Source organism: Pinus tabuliformis, chromosome X (genome assembly GCF_031772625.1).
Source record: "Pinus tabuliformis cultivar Carrire ecotype Pingquan chromosome X, CPIR1, whole genome shotgun sequence".
In the NCBI taxonomy this organism is placed as follows: domain Eukaryota; kingdom Viridiplantae; phylum Streptophyta; class Pinopsida; order Pinales; family Pinaceae; genus Pinus; species Pinus tabuliformis.
In genome coordinates, this window is record NC_142308.1 from 443,502,706 (window position 1) to 443,519,104 (window position 16,399).

The following is a 16,399-nucleotide window of genomic DNA, read 5'->3' on the forward strand; positions in this document are numbered from 1 at the left end:
AGGCATAAATTGGATATTAAAATCTAAGAAAAAATTATCAATTAGATCCCATACCTCATTTTGGTAAGCCTTCATTCTTGGATGTTTGGTTTGGCCTTGATTTCTGATTGTTTTACCACTAACTCTGAATCTCCAAACATTGTCAAGCACCCAATGTTGAGATTCCTAACAGCTTGCAGTCCTAACAGCAAAGCTTCATACTTAGCAACATTATTAGTGGCTTCAAACTATAGCTTGAATGAAAGAAGAATTAGGTTTCCTTCTGGAGACACCAACAACACAACTTCCCCATTTCTTTCCTTGGAATAAACACCATCAAAGTATAACTTCCATACTTTATCACACTCAAATGATTGTTTGTTTAGCTGGACATAACACCACCTATGCTTCATTCAGGATTAGATCATTTTCCTCTAACAACAAAGAGGATAAATGTTTCTCTTTACCATACACAAGACCATTATTTGAACATTCAGCCCTTGTAATTTTCTTTACAAATCTCAATTCTCTATACAATCATCTTTCTTCTCCACCAAACACAGAGATGGTAGCATATGTTATATCTAGTTTGATAGATCCTCTAATCTTAGACCCCCATGACCTAGAAAAGAGCATACCTAACCTTGCATGGATATCAGCAACCACAATGTCCATTACTACACTTTTTATAGGAATCTGAGCCAAATTGACCACCAAATATTTAATCATCCCCAAAAAATTTACTCTCTTGGAACCAAAGGAGTACAAACCCTTATAAGGTTTTGTTATTTTTAGCCCCAATTGCTCCATCGTAGATAATGGCATCAGATTGTGATAATCTCTTGAGTCAAGCATGCAGTTGTGTAGTAAGAGCTCATGAATTACCAAGGTAACATAGAAAGGGGCAATGGAAGAGTCTTGCTCCTCGACATGAGGTCCAAACAAAACCATGGGTATTTCTTCTTGGAGGTTCAGGCTATCCTTCAAAGGAGCTGTGGTGGATGGGAACATGAACTGAGATACTTGGGATTGGCAATTAGGATTGATTAATAATTTAGTTAGGGGAACAAATGTTTTGACCTTCTCCAACTCTTTTTGAAGATTAAAGGTAGAGGGGCTCCTATTAGTTGTGGCAACATCAACAGGCTCTTTCTCCCTATCACAAATGAGCTTGGATGGTAAGGGCGACTGCTCTATTTTAGAAACTTCAGGCTTGTGAAGAATGGAATATGAGGACTCTTTCTTTTTTGGTGAGACTTGGTCCAGAGGCTTCTTTCCTTTCTCTATTGATTTGGGATAATTTGAGGGAGGGGGCTCCTCATTTTGGTCCTGCATTCTATACCTTTTCCTAGAGGATCTGAGGTCATAATTTTTGTGTAATTGAGCCTACATGAAGTCAAAAAAATGCCTACAATAGTTTTTGATCTCACCATCATCCAGTCGGGAATCCAACTAATCCCCTCCTTCCTCATATGCTTCAACTTCATATTCCTCTTCAGAGAGAGAAGTGAACTGGGTTTCTTGAACTTCCATGGTTTCTTCAACATGATCCTCTGGATCATCTTCCAAATACAAAGGACATTGAATGTGATATTTTTGATATTTTCTCTCCCTTTGTAAGCACTGCAAGGGTGGTCTCCTATTCTGGGGGTTGAAATTTCGGTTAGGAGTTGGTTGACTCTATCGAGGAGGTTTTTTTTCTCTAATTCTAGTTTTACAAGCTTTTTAGACAAATTTATTGTCAACGTATTCATCTCCTCAAGCTTTTATTCTTGGGTTTCCTTCCCATGGCTCGAAGAGCTGGCTTCCTCCTTTCCTATTCTCTTGTCGCCATACTCAGTTGTCCCTCTGCATTTCCCGATGGAGGTAAAATTTTCTTCAACTTCTAAAGAATCTATTTGAATCTTGTCCATGGTACGTGACTTTATTTCTCTAAGAGTGAATCTGAATTTAGGTTCGAAAGCCCCATCAAACACCACTTTAGCAGCAGCTTGTGGATGGTTGATTTTGACTGGAAGAATGTTGTATAATTTGTTAAACCTTTTATGAATTTTGAAACATATTCATTATGTTTTTTCTTCATTGCATTGAATTCAGTGAAGATGTACCCATGGTCCCTTTTCTCTCCCCATTTCTACACAAAAGAATTTTCCATCTCCTCCAGGTAGTGATTGAGGTGTTTGGAGGGATTTGAACCATTTCATTGCCTCCCCATAAAAATATTGAAAAAAAAGTCTCAAAACCACATCCAATTGTTCTACATTCACATTTTCTGCAAATGTACAGAATATTTCTATATGTTTTTGTGTTGAGATATCATCTTCTCCAGTGAAACTTGGCAAGAGCTTAAGATAGCCTTGTGGCATAGCATTTAGGGGTTGTGGCAAGTCCAGTGGAGCATATATATCTAGGAGAAAACTAGGGACAACCATGTTATGCAAAGGAGGTGGTAGGAGGTTTATCACAGGGCCCTGCTAAGGAGTTGTCTGAATTGTAGCTGACAGGAGCAGAGTTGGAAGGCTATTTACACTTTGTGTTGGACTGTTTATGAGAATGTATTTAACCTCCTCAGGTTCTGGGAAGGTATGAAATGTGAAAGGAGGAGAGTTGGCAGAAGCTTCTTTATTTTTGAATCTCGAGGAAAATGGGCCAAACAATGGACAATGTTCGTCGGGATATTTCAAGACTTTCGAGGAAGACTCAGGGTAATTTATCACAACTTTTTGAGAGCTAGAGGATGACACTTCTGGAAAAGAGGTCATAAGAGCTGGAGTGACAAGATTTCTTTCTTTCGTGACTCTCCTAAATATTATCTTTTCAGGGTCAAACACAAGAGGAGTTCTTTGTTGTGAGGTATCAGAGAGAGTCTGTGGTTTTTTGAAAGCCACGGTGCTCAAAATGAGACTTAAATAGTGGAGTCGCTAAGGTGAGAGATCTATAACCCACACCTCTTATTGCTCACCTTACTAAAGGGTGTATGAATTGCATACCCAGCGAAAATATTTTGATTCGTCCTCGACAATGACGTCAGAAGATATTGTAGCTACTAGATACAACCTCTACGTTGAAAGGAGACCAGTGCCTTGGACATCTTGATGATTTCTTCAAGGATTTACTGAGATTTTATATTACACTTCAATATTTAACATATTTGAGATGAAATTGATTTAGAACCTTCCTTTAGAGGAGAAATACAAAGTTGAATGCCAAATACAACTCAGAAAACCATTAATATCTGGCTCTTGTGGCCAACATCATATGCACATGAAATTTTATAGGTCATTTGTAGTATATCAGATAGAAGAATAAAGGAATAAAGAAAACCAACACACGGGGCTTAAACTTAAGATTCTTGTTCATTGAAGTTCAGCATGAAATGTATGAGAGGATGTTTAAATGAAGTGCTAATATACATGGTTTACATTTTAAGGATAACAATTCATATTAGTTATAGGCATATTTAATCAAAATTATACCTAGATGAATCCAAAAATCCATGAAAACATATCCAACAGTTACTATTACATGTAATCTGAGAAGAAGAGTGAGAACATATGGAACAAACACAAGAAATACATACTACACATTTATATGAGCTAGAATTGCCAAGAAATTTCATTAATCTTCCATAGAGCATACATTTCATTGGAAACTTGCAAAGCTTCTCTATTGGAAAACCAAAATTTTGAACCTCTAGTTCTGTATCATGAGCTATTTTTATAGGGCCTCAAAGGGAGAGCCTGTTACAAAATACTTTTTCTTGATTTTGTAGTGAATCATCATAACAAAATAGCAGCGTGCTCAGTGGCATAGTTGTACTAACTGGATTCTAACTAACTCACATTGTTTCTTCTAAAATAAAATATTTACATAAAAAAAAAATGAAAGTATCACGATCGACACGATAAGAAGCATCCTTAGTCATGATAAACAGGTTCTAGAGGAAGCATCACTGAGTTGATGATCTAGAGCACAAGATGATTGAAAAATTGTTCACACCTTTGCCATAATTATGGAATTGGTAGAGAAGCATGAAATAATCATTGATATTCAATCTTGAGATTTGTGACCCCTATATAATTCAACCTAGGGTGGAATAAGGTATTTACCAACCCTAACAAATGAAATTCCTTTCTGAGATAGCTAACCATTGTTTTACCTTTAAGGGTGGAAGTTTTCTCATGAGAGGAATTTTCCTTGCTCTTGGCCTCCACTATGATATAATTCTATTGTATCCATGGGGTTAACATTCCCACAAGATCCCAACAGCTAGGAAACCATGCCCTGACTCTCTCATCAAAATTATCATTAAAAGCAGCCACATCTTTCAGTACCACCCCTAGGAATTCATCAGCTTTAACTTTGGCCTCCTCCTTCTGGACAACTTTAGAGATCTCCATGATAGCAGAAACTCTATCCAATACATCTAATGACCTCAACTCATTGAGTGGCCTTTCATTTACAAACTAAATGAACTTATTTTCAATCTGGGAGTTATTTTTGCCATATGCTTTGGCATTTAGGATGAAAAACTCACAATTCTTGATTACAATCTTCTGTTCATCCATCGGAGTTATGTACTCCTAGTTTATTTTCATTTCTACTATGATCTCATCACAGACAAGTTGATTGGCCTATGGGAGAGACATGTTTCCGTTCATCTTTCCTTTTAGCTAAGAAATTCCCTGGTTTGTTGCCTGTAGGGCCTTACTGATCAAGTTAGCAATGGTCCTCGTTGTCTCAAGCTATTTTTATTTTTGTGCTAGGTTTCTCTGGGAAGTGTCTAAATCCTTTTGCATCATCTTAAGCTGCCGTTCCGAAAGCTGGATTTCGGTGAGGGTCTTGGTGAGTTGTTTTGTGGGATTTTATGGGTTTTCAAGCACAAACACTGCACAAAAGTGTGTTTCTATCCTCATCTGAAGTTATGCTTCCTGTTTCCTGAGGGATATTATCTCATTGTTTCTTTCTATCAATTATTTGGCCAAAATTTCTTTCTTTTCTTCCACCTATGTGATCTCCTTAGATTGCACATGCTCACTAGCTAGCATCTTCAGTTCCTGTCTTAACTCCTATATTTCTGGTTGTGAACTTTGGAGAAGGGCTTCGAATGTAGTTTTGTCTCCTGGGTTTAATCCTAACTTCACAATCAACTCTTTGAAGCTCTCATTCTACATGTGTAGATCTGGAGTTAGCTCTCTCTTGTCTTAACCTTGTTGCAACCTTCTCTAACAACTTCCAAGCCTTGCTGATGGTCATTGAATTTCTATTGAGCTCATTGTACAACATTTCTCCCACTTGTCTGTGGAAGTCGATCTTATCTATCAGAGGGACAATTTTCAAGTATAATGAAATGTCTATGGCCTTGAATTGAGATCCTGAAGGTAATGACTGTGCTAGTGGGTGTTGCAACGAGAAATTCATTTGACTTCTCTCTAAGTCCATAACAGCCAGAAGTCTAGTCTGATATGGGACTGAATGAGATGTCATTTGTTATTGCATCTATTCCCTTACCTTATTGTTTCTTTCTTCAATGACATTTCCAATAGGCCATCTTTGCTCACTAGTAGTTTCACTTCCTTTTGAACTTAAAATAGCTACCTCTAAACAAGATGAGGCAACAATCTATAATGGGTCTTCCAAAGTCACCTGGAATATTGGTTGATCTAGTCTTGTCTCTACTAACTTAGTCTCAATTTCTTCTTCCTCTATCTCTTGGATCTTTTCCTTTCTACTGGGGTGTACATCCTCCATCTCGATGTCTTCAATTTTGTCAACTGTCCTTTTATGTGCCTTGTCCTTCGTTATCAGAGTCTCGATCTCCATCTTCATTTTAATAGACTGTGAATCAAAGTTAGCCTTCCATTCAATCTGAGGCCTATCCTCATGCTCATAGGTTTAAGCCTTTATGCTCTCTCTTCTCTTGTAAATGACACCATGAGGATCATAGTCCCATACATCCCCTAGATCAAACTTCATTTTTTTGTGTAATTCCTCAGCTGCCCTGTGGATCTTCCTTGAATTGACAATAAAAGGTCCGACATCCTTGCCAAACTTAAACATATATCCCTTCTTAGCAGGGACAAAGTGAACTTGGTCTACATTAATGCATTTTCTGATGAATTACAGAGCAAAAATTCTCATGGGCATAAACACAGGCAAGCGCTAAGGAGGAAGCTCACACCCATAGACCTTAATTTATGTGAAATCCTTAAATAGGTACTAGTCACCCACCTTGGTATCCTTGCTAAGTTGGAGGATTGATTTTTGTTGAGGGATAAATGTGTGAGGAGAAACACAATAAATAAATTTATAGGAAATTGCCATATAGGAGGATATAAACTACAAATAGGCATCAACATCTCGTCTCTTCCTAATAGCAATATCCCAGTCGAAAACAAAATTCGTTTGTTTGTTGGAAGCCACCAACCTGAGAACTAGACACTCGAACTCATCCGCATGAGTGTACACAAACAAGAATAACAACAAGGAATAATATCTAAAATAGGAGGTGGTGGGGAAATGCTGCAGCTGGAATCTTATGGCGTCAGTCAGATAAGTAAGGATGTCAAACAAATGGCCAAGTTGTTTCACTTGCCTTAGAGATCCTAGAGATGATTTAGTATCTATATTGGCATTGGCATCCCCAAACATATGAGAAATTAAAGACATGATGGGTTGGATAGGCTATGCAAGGAGGGTTATGGGGAAATTTTCAGCAATAGGCAGAGACTGTAGGATAGGGGCTAGGACCATTTGTAGAAAGGATTGTTTCTCATCAGTTGGGAAGGTAGTGTAATGGTAAACCAATGTATTTTATGTAAACTGCTATGATTTAGGGGAGCCTAGGTAAATTAGGGATTTTTGAATTAGCTCTAGGATCACCTTAAGTATTTTGACCCTGTTTGAGGAGACAAAATAGTTCTTCTCATCTATGTAAGCAATTGCTAACCAGGAGATAAAATCGGGGAAATAGTGTAGTGAGGATGCAATTTGGTAGTACAGGCCTGAGTTGACCACTTGAAATGGGTCTTATTCTCTAACATGGTTACCATATAAGTTGAATCAAAGGTCTGCGAGCTAGTAGGGACTAGAGGGGTAGGCACTAGATGGTAGGAACTAGATGCTCGACACTAGAGCAGGGTTTAACCTCACAGGATTTAGAGGTCTTAGGGGCCACTTTCTTCATGTTTCAATGAATACTCAAATAATTTGTAGGTGAAATGGATCGACTGGTTACCTCATTGTCCTAGAGATGGCTGGAAACGAAGTTGGAGGGAGGTTCCAGACCAGCTGAGTGATTGGACAACGTTATAGAACAGATGAATGGCATGAGGTGTTTGCACCACTAAGCAATACAAAAATTTTAAAAATTTGAGGCGGGAAGGGTTTTTATAGGTAGAGAGGGGACATTAGTCATATGACGTAGGATGATGTCATCAGAGGACACGTGGAAGAAGGGGATTGTGTGGTGATAGATGAGAGTTGGACAGGACGAGGGGCAGAGAGGTTAATTTTTAACTTTTGAATCCATCGATTGTTTGAATTCGCGTCGACAAATTGACCATCATGGAAGGTGTTCCCCACCATCCTTTGGCGGGTAGGAGAGAGGGAGGCTAGATCCATCGGTTACCCCCTAGAATCAATCTGGGTCATTGGATCAACGAGCCTACCAATTTTACTTGTTAACTCCAGGGAGTAGCATCGGCTAATTGACCGTGTAGGTTACCCCACCCCAAAATCCTTTCAGGAGCTGGTTGGGTGGAGATGGATGGTAATACACCTTTATATTGATTGGATTTTAATCAAAAGGGTGCACTTGTCCATAACTCCTCCTTTAGCTAGTTACTCTTTCCTATTATGGGTTCCATGAGTGCGGGTTTTAACCTTAGATCTTTTATCATGGCGCTAGGGCTTGATAATTTCCCCCATCACTCATTTAATTGATTTTTTAGCTAGGAGCCTTAAATTTGACCTCTCAACCCTCTCTACATAAGTGATAAAGGGAAAAAACAGGTGTGGTCATTGTCGCTTTTCTAGGTGAGTTTTGCTTTTATTTTCTTTTGCCTCTTTTTCTGTTGCTTTTTTCTATTTCGCTCATGGTTGCTAACATTTCAACTTATTTTAGCTTTTAGAAGTTTTGTTCTAAGTTTTTGTTTGCCTTTCACAAGTGTCGGATCAATTTTCTTGATTTTGATGGTCGTCATTGAGGTGAATCTCCTGACATAATTGATTTTCCTTCTATTTGTTCAGTTTCTGGACTTGATCTACATTGACTCATTCATACTTACTAAGATTTACACCCAAGCTCACATCATCACTTAGTTCTGCTAATTTTTCACACTTCCACCAGGCAGATCTGCACTTTCCTTGACCCGATTTTACCTTGCCTAGTTGGATACTGCACAATCCTAAGGCTCAAGCTAAGATCTTGGCCTCTAGCACTGTGTAGTGCATAGTACAGGCTATCCCAACTACACATTGTGCAATTCCAGGGCCCAGTCTTCCACCTTGTCCACTAAGACTTCGCAATTTGTAGTCTCTCCTAGTCTCTGCCCAGGCTGAACTGCGCATTACGCAGTCTCAAGCCTCAAGTTACACCCTTGGTTGTTGGGACTCTGTAGTACATATTTCCCACAGCCAGTCTTCCTTGTTGATGAAAAATGCACAATACCTCATAGTAGTTGCCTGTTTTACTGCTTGATCATGCTTTGAAGTTAGATTTTCAAAAGTCTAACATTTGATTGCCATGAGTGTCCTTTTGTCCCACAGGTACCACACTTGTGAAGCACTTCTCTCCAACAGTCATTGTTACCATGGCACCAAAGAGAGCTTCTTCAAAAGAGACCACTGAAAGAAGTACTAGGGAAGTAGTTGAGAAAACACCAGTAGACTTTCCAGTGTATGCAAACACTCAATTGTTTATAGAAAAGGGGTCAACACTAACATGGAAGCAAGTTAATGAAGCTCTTTCAGCAAAGAGCCTTGAGGTATATCTAGAGGACTGATAAGTTTATCTTAGTATTCGATAGTCAGGACTACACAGGGTTGCATGCAGATATCCATCCTTCCCATGTGCAGATGTCATCAACTAGATTGTTTCACACATTGATGAGAATACCATGACATTGAGAAATGCCAACAGACATAAGCTTGCTACCTTTCTGGCATAAGATTATCAGTGCATGTATCACTTTCCTGAGCCAGTAAAGCTCATGGACTCATTTTTCGATGCCACCAACATATATGTGAATACAACAGATATTGTTAAAGATTGGGTGGAAGAGCCATCGATGTTTCGACGGCCACCCACCCATTCATATAAGACAAAGTACGTCAAGAAGACCTACTGGATCTTGGTTATATTAGCTTGAAGGATCCATGGTTAGCATAGAATGGATACCTTTCCTGAAGGGTGGGCAGTCTTATTGAATGAGATTGTGAACGAGGGGAAGTCATTCAACTGGTTAAATCTATTGGCTCAATAGTTGAGAGCCCATGTAGCGTAGGCCCGGAGTCCTCCCAAGGGTGAGAAAGCAAGGTTTTATATGTTTTCATATTTACTAGATGTAATCTGTGCACAACATCAGTTTCCTGGCATGAAATGGACATGGACACCATGAGAAACTGTCGTGCATATCTATTGCAAGTTGTTATCAGATTACAGTCATCAAGGAGTAATGGAACATCTAACTGACCATTTCATCATCCCACTTTACAAGCTCATATTTGAAGAAGAACCACCTTGCATGTCATGAGGAGAAATGGAGGCAATAATAGACATCACAAATTGGTATGCCTCACTAGGTGGCACCTTCCTTAGAGTGTTCAGCGGAGAGAGGTCACGACATGTTTTGACAATGTATGCCACCGACAATATTGTCATGTAAGAAGTTTTATATCATCTTGCCACAGGGTTGTCAGCAGCTTTGCACAGGAAGAACAAAGCACCATGGCCCACTCTTCATTTGCAAATTAGATTATACAAGATAAATAAATTGAAATTCATGGATATCAAGGGAAAGGAGATAGTGAAGTTTTCATTCAGTACTCGAGACTTTAATCTGTATGATCCCCGTAGTATTTGCAAAGACCATTGTGCAATAATTCACTTTCAGTGGATCAATAGGGCTTTTCATTGGCCAGAGGAGGATCCATGGAGGAATTGCTACAATGCCTCAAAACTCTGTGAGCTAGCAAGTTTAGCAGGGACTTCATCGACTACTCCGCATATGATAGCAACTCCAGAAGAAACACTAGTAGAAGGTAGCAATCCCATGTAGGGAAAGGGAAAGAGAAATATTGTCGACAATACAAGTGGAGAAAAAAGTTGCAAGATGAAAGTGGATCCTTTTCTTATGAAAGCATCTTTAGCAGCTGAAGCGAAGAGGAAGTAGATGATACAAAGAGTAGAGAAGAGGAAGAGAGAAAAGTAGAGGTTGCAGGAAGCAAAACTGAAGTTGCAGGAAGCATAACATAAGTTGAAAGAAGAATGGAACCAGAGGAGGAAAGAACAAGAAGAGAAGCAAAAGAAGGAAGAAGAATAAGGGCAAGTCGTAGTGGTAGGAGAAACAATGGCAATACAGATAGAAGAATAGGAACAAAACTAGCCAATAGCTGAGGAGGAAAGTGAACATATACAATATCGGGAGCTTATTCAACATATTGAGCACTTGATTGAAGTTACAGACATGGATATGGAATAGGAGCGGCAAAATGAAGATGTCGATATGATGCTGAGTGCACCACAGGTCACCGTTTAGTCTCCACCACCTCTAGTAGCAGAGCCATCCCTGAGCGAGGAAGGGGATGGTGTTCCTCTTAATGATGATCCAGTAATGGATGTGTACAATATTTCATTTGATGAGTTCCAAAAGAAGATTGTACAAGCATATAGAAATCATTTTCTGGATGATCACACATCATCTGCATTCGTTAGAGAAAGGGTGATAATGTCGGACATCAGGAAGAATCCAAATGCCACTTCCGAAGCCAACTCGGCCTTTGCAGGTGCAATAAGATTAAACATTCAGTATTTGATGGCTGAGAATGAGTAATTGGCATAAAACTTACAGGTTTCCAAGAAAAAGGTAGAACAACTCCATGCAACATCATAGAATGCAGTTTCCGCACAGGACTACTTGGAGGAGATGAGAGAAACGATACTTGCTGAAGTATCAACACTTGGAGAAACCATGCAGAACATCTATGAGGATTTTGTGACCGTACATATAGTTATCCATTTCCATGACCTACAATAGTAGATAAAATATTTTGTTAAAAATCTCAAGAACGTACAAGCTGGCATTACCTATGTGCAAGAATGGACATTGTGATACAAGGGGGCACGACTTAACCTAGGGAAGAAAATGAAGCTGCAGGTAGAGCTGGAGAGAGTGAGAGTTAGGATGTTAATTTAGAACAACAAGCAAATCGACTCATTTATTGGTAGCATTCAGGCCTCATATGTAAGGTTATTTAGTAGTTTAGTTGTCTTTATGAAAATACACAAGATCCCATCAGTTGGCTTGCTCACCAAAGCCAAACCCAAGAACCAGGTCTGAAAGGAGATCGAAGAATACTTGGAGAAACTAAGACAGATTACCACCAAGGAATATTTGGAGCTGAACGAACAAAACATGCACGACCACATCAGTGGTCTTGTCAAAATTAGAACAATGTTTCTCACGCTTCAGAGGGAAGTTGAAACTAGTTCCAAGTCATTGTACCTGGATGCCATGGAGGCTAGAATCTTCTTCCAGCTAGAAACCATCATGCAATTTGGGGATTTCATCACATAGTACCAATATTGGCAGCAATATATGACCGAGAAGCATCAAGTGGAAGTTATTGAGCTAGAGTTTTCCCAAACTCAAGCATCATAGTATTTTTTCATTTCAGGATGTCAAGTTGTCTCTACCCTATTTTGTCTTATATGGGTATGATTGTAAAATGTAATATTATTTGTAATTATTTTGTAAAGTGAAATTCCAAGTCTCAATATTGGAATGTGAAGGGTCATGATGTAATGTTATGAGTCATTTTAAAGAAGTTGAATATTCATTAGGGTAGTCCAAAGGTCACAAAGGGGAGTTTAAGGGTCACCTACCCCCTTGTTATAAATAGAACCTCATAACTCATGTAAGGGGATTTTGGGAGCCCATATTTTGGCTAGGCCTAGGCTTAGAAAGATCTTAGGAGTTTTTTGAGAGCCTTGGCTTCTCCGTAGTGTAGAGCGAGTATAATTCTTTGGAGGAGAAAGCATTCTTGACATTAATGTTCCATTATTGGGGCCAGTGGTATGTTAATGGTGTATGTATGAATGGAAATTTCACTTATAATAAAAATCAGAGCCAACACACTTTCATGCATATGTTGTGAATATAGTAGGACTATTCTTGTTGTATTTGCAATGTATGTTATTTAAATTACACTTATGGTTATGAACTATTTCATTTGCATTTGTATGAATCTTGTTGAATGTGTGTTATTGTGTTAGTTCATCACCTTAACTTGTGGACTATTCTGCATGTTAGCTCATGATGTCATTATGCTCGTGTGTTCCTTTTAAGTTGCATACTATTACAATATTCCAAGGGATGCACTTCCTTATCCCTTCGTGTGTTGTAACCTTCATGCATCGCACTTGACTTTCCGCAGGGTCACACACTTTCTCTCACCAAAGTTACCATAGTTCATTCTCCTTGTTTTCGTAGTCAAGGCATAACATTACCACCCACTGTTGGGACTCCTACTCCAAACAGTGTGAGGTCTAGTTGGGACTTCATATTGAGGAGATCCCTTGAATGTTTGTGGGTCCATCATCGTCAACAAGAAGACAGTGAATCAAGCAAGTAAGTAAAGACTTAGAAATTAAATTTGTTGAAATAACGAGACGAAAGTGGAAGAAGACATATATAGAAATGTTGGCATGCACCCTATCACATGGATTTTCTATTATTATCCTTTTATCAATCCATGAGTTCATCAAGTCCCCACTCTTCAGCAACTCTTCATCTATAAGAGGTGTATCCATGGCATGGCATTGCAAGCACCACAACAGTTTGTCATTAGACCCACAATGATGTGTTTTTTCCACATCCAAATTGCCAACAACATATACATGGTAGACTCCATCAGTACTATTAAGTACAAGATTTTTGGGTCAAAGCATGGAGTTGGGTTACACTTTTTGCCGAAATGAGTGCGCGTTTTGCTAAAAAATGAATGCTCAATCAAGAAATTTTAAGCGCTCAATTGAGAAATTTTTAAGAGCTCAATCGAGCTATTGAGGTGCTTAAAATAGCTCAATCGAGTTGTTTTCTAACCCGAGTTGATGGCTCGATCGGGCTCAATTGAGAGTTATGGCTCGATTGAGTTGTATATTTTAATCTAACCTTTGGCTTGATTGAAAATTATAACTCAATCGAGGATTATTTCTACTTAAAATACCCCAGCCGAGACTTGCACAAGTCATTTTGCTCAAACTACAAAAGGAAAAATGATTCAACGAAACATTTCTAAGGTCGACTGAGATGGAGGAACTCAATCCAGCTATCCATCAACCCCACGAATGAGCCAAAGAACAAGCTGAGGTATGTTTCTTGTCATGTTCGTCTCTTTTATTTATTTATTTTTGCAAAATGAAATAAATTAATTTGATAAAAAAACCTAAGATACAAAAAATACAAAAAATCTTGAAAGTCACCATGAAAACCACAAAAAACCACCAGGAAAACCCTTGAAAACCACAAAAAACAACTTAAAAAACCACCAAGAAAACCTTTGAAGACCAAAAACAACATAGAAAACCACCAAGAAAACCTTTGAAAAGCACAAAAAAAATACCATAATTTAGGTTTTTTTTTTTTTTTAATTTCATTGTATATGTTATCTGCAATATTAACATGTTTATTATAAATATTTTCTATGGTAAATTTTATTTTTAATTATTTTACGTTTTAAAGCTTTTTTTCTTTAGTGAAATAAACTTTCAAAAAAAGTAAATTTATTATTATTAAAAATGCATTTTAAATTTCAAACAAATTTGATGAATAATATGGCCCAAAAAATTTCAAAATAGAAAACAATTAAACTATAGAACTCCAATAAATAAATCAGAAACTTTGATTTGACATAATGAATATGGTGGTTCATGGTGAACCTCTATTAAATCAAATAAAAAATTTTATTTCATTTTTTTTTAATTTAAATAAATTATATTTAAATAAATATTTTTTAATAACAAATATAAGAATTTGTTTTATAAAATCAATTGTATTTAAAAAAATTATTTTAAATAATATTTTTTATTTAATTAATATTATATTTAAATAAATTTATATTTGAAAAATTATTTTTAATAATAAATATAGTAAAATTTGTTTTATAAAATTAAGTATACTCGAATAAACTATTTTAACTAAATTAAAAGTCTAAAACAACTTTTTTTATTTAATTTTATTTTATTAACATGTATATATAACAAAACATAAAGTTATATATATGTATGTTAAGTATAACTATAACTATTATAATATAAATATATATAACATCTAACATATAGAGTTATATTATTACAATAACTATACATATAATAGTTATAGACTATATATATATATATTATAACTATATCTATATTATATATATATATTTATATATATATATTTATTTAGTTAGATCTATACATTTTATTAACTTCATATATATATATAAAACCATATATTATATTTAGATAAATTATTTTTTAATAACCAATATAGTAAAATTTGTTTTATAAAATTAAGTTTACATGAATAAAATATTTTAACTAAGTTAAAAGTCCAAAACACTTTTTCAATTTAATTAAATTTTTTTAACCAATATATATATATAAAATATATATTAAAGTATAACTATAATTATTATAATATAAATATATATAATATCTAACACTTAATATATATATATATATATATTATTACTATATATATAGCATGTAACATAACTATATAACTAGATATATAACATATTATATATATATATATATATAACATAATTAGATATATAATTATATAATATAACATAGTGTGTAACACAACTATATGACTAGATATATAACATAATTATAGCTATAACATTTATCTCTCATACATATTTAACATAATATGCTTTTCATAATTTAACATAAGATGAGTGATGCTCAACAACTTTTTTAAGACTCGAGTTGATCTATAAACTATAATTTTCTTTAAAATTTTCATTACTCATATTTGTAGAATTATTTAGTATAATGATGTATATGACAATTATATATCTCTTAGTTCCCACCCTTATTAAATTATTAGTTTAGTAATGATTTTGTGACTTACACTTCCTATATTGGGGTGTGAGGAGGTGGAGGGATTCTCATTAATCCCGAAGGAAACATCAAAGACAAATATGCTTGGTGCCTAGGTAGGAAGACAAACAATCAAGCTGAAGCTTATGGTTTATTCCTAGGACTTTCTCTGGCTCAAAAAAAGAGCATCAGGAAGATCCAAGTCTTAGGAGACTCAATGTTGATAATAAAACATATGAAATACAATTCATCAGCAAACAACATGAATCTAAATCAAATCATTTAGAGATCCCAAGGTATGATTCCTCTCTTTGATATGGTGTCATTCTTTCACATCTTAAGAGGTGTAATGCCTACTTAATCTTATCATGAAAATTTTACTAGGGTTTAAATCACCTTAAAATATTGACTTATAATTATCAAGAAATATTGGTACATACCTACATTGGTGAAACTGTAAATTTAGTGCTGATATAAATTTTGTTATTATTCCCAATTTACCTCCCCAAATTTTTAAACTTTGAGAAGACATAGTCCTCTCCAATTAATTACCAATTTATATATTCATCTCTCATCCCCAAAATTTCCTCTCAGATTTACTTGGGAGAAGACATGGTCCTCTCCAATTAATTACCAATTTATATATTCATCTCTCATCCCCAAAATGTCCTCTCAGATTTATTTGGGAGAAGACATGGTCCTCTCTAATTAATTACCAATTTATATATTCATCTCTCATCCCCAAAATGTGCTCTCAAATTTACTTGGGAGAAGACATGGTTCTCTCCAATTAATTACCCAATTTTATATTCATATCACATCCTCAAATGTCCTCTCATGTTTACTTGGGAGAAGAAAAGTCAAATGTAAGGATGAGGGAGTAGTTATGACATTAATGAGAGGTGGTTGGGGTGGACGGGAGAAGGGGGAGCATAAAAGGAGAAGGATAAGAGAAGGAGGGGGGATCCTTGGCTTGATTTTGGTATTGGTTTGGTTGTGGTTTTGGAGGATTTGTTTTAAGAGTAAGGTGGCAAAGAGAGAAGGGAGAGAAGGAGAGTATTGTTTATCTTGGACACACTGCATCTTGTTGGACTTGGGCTCATA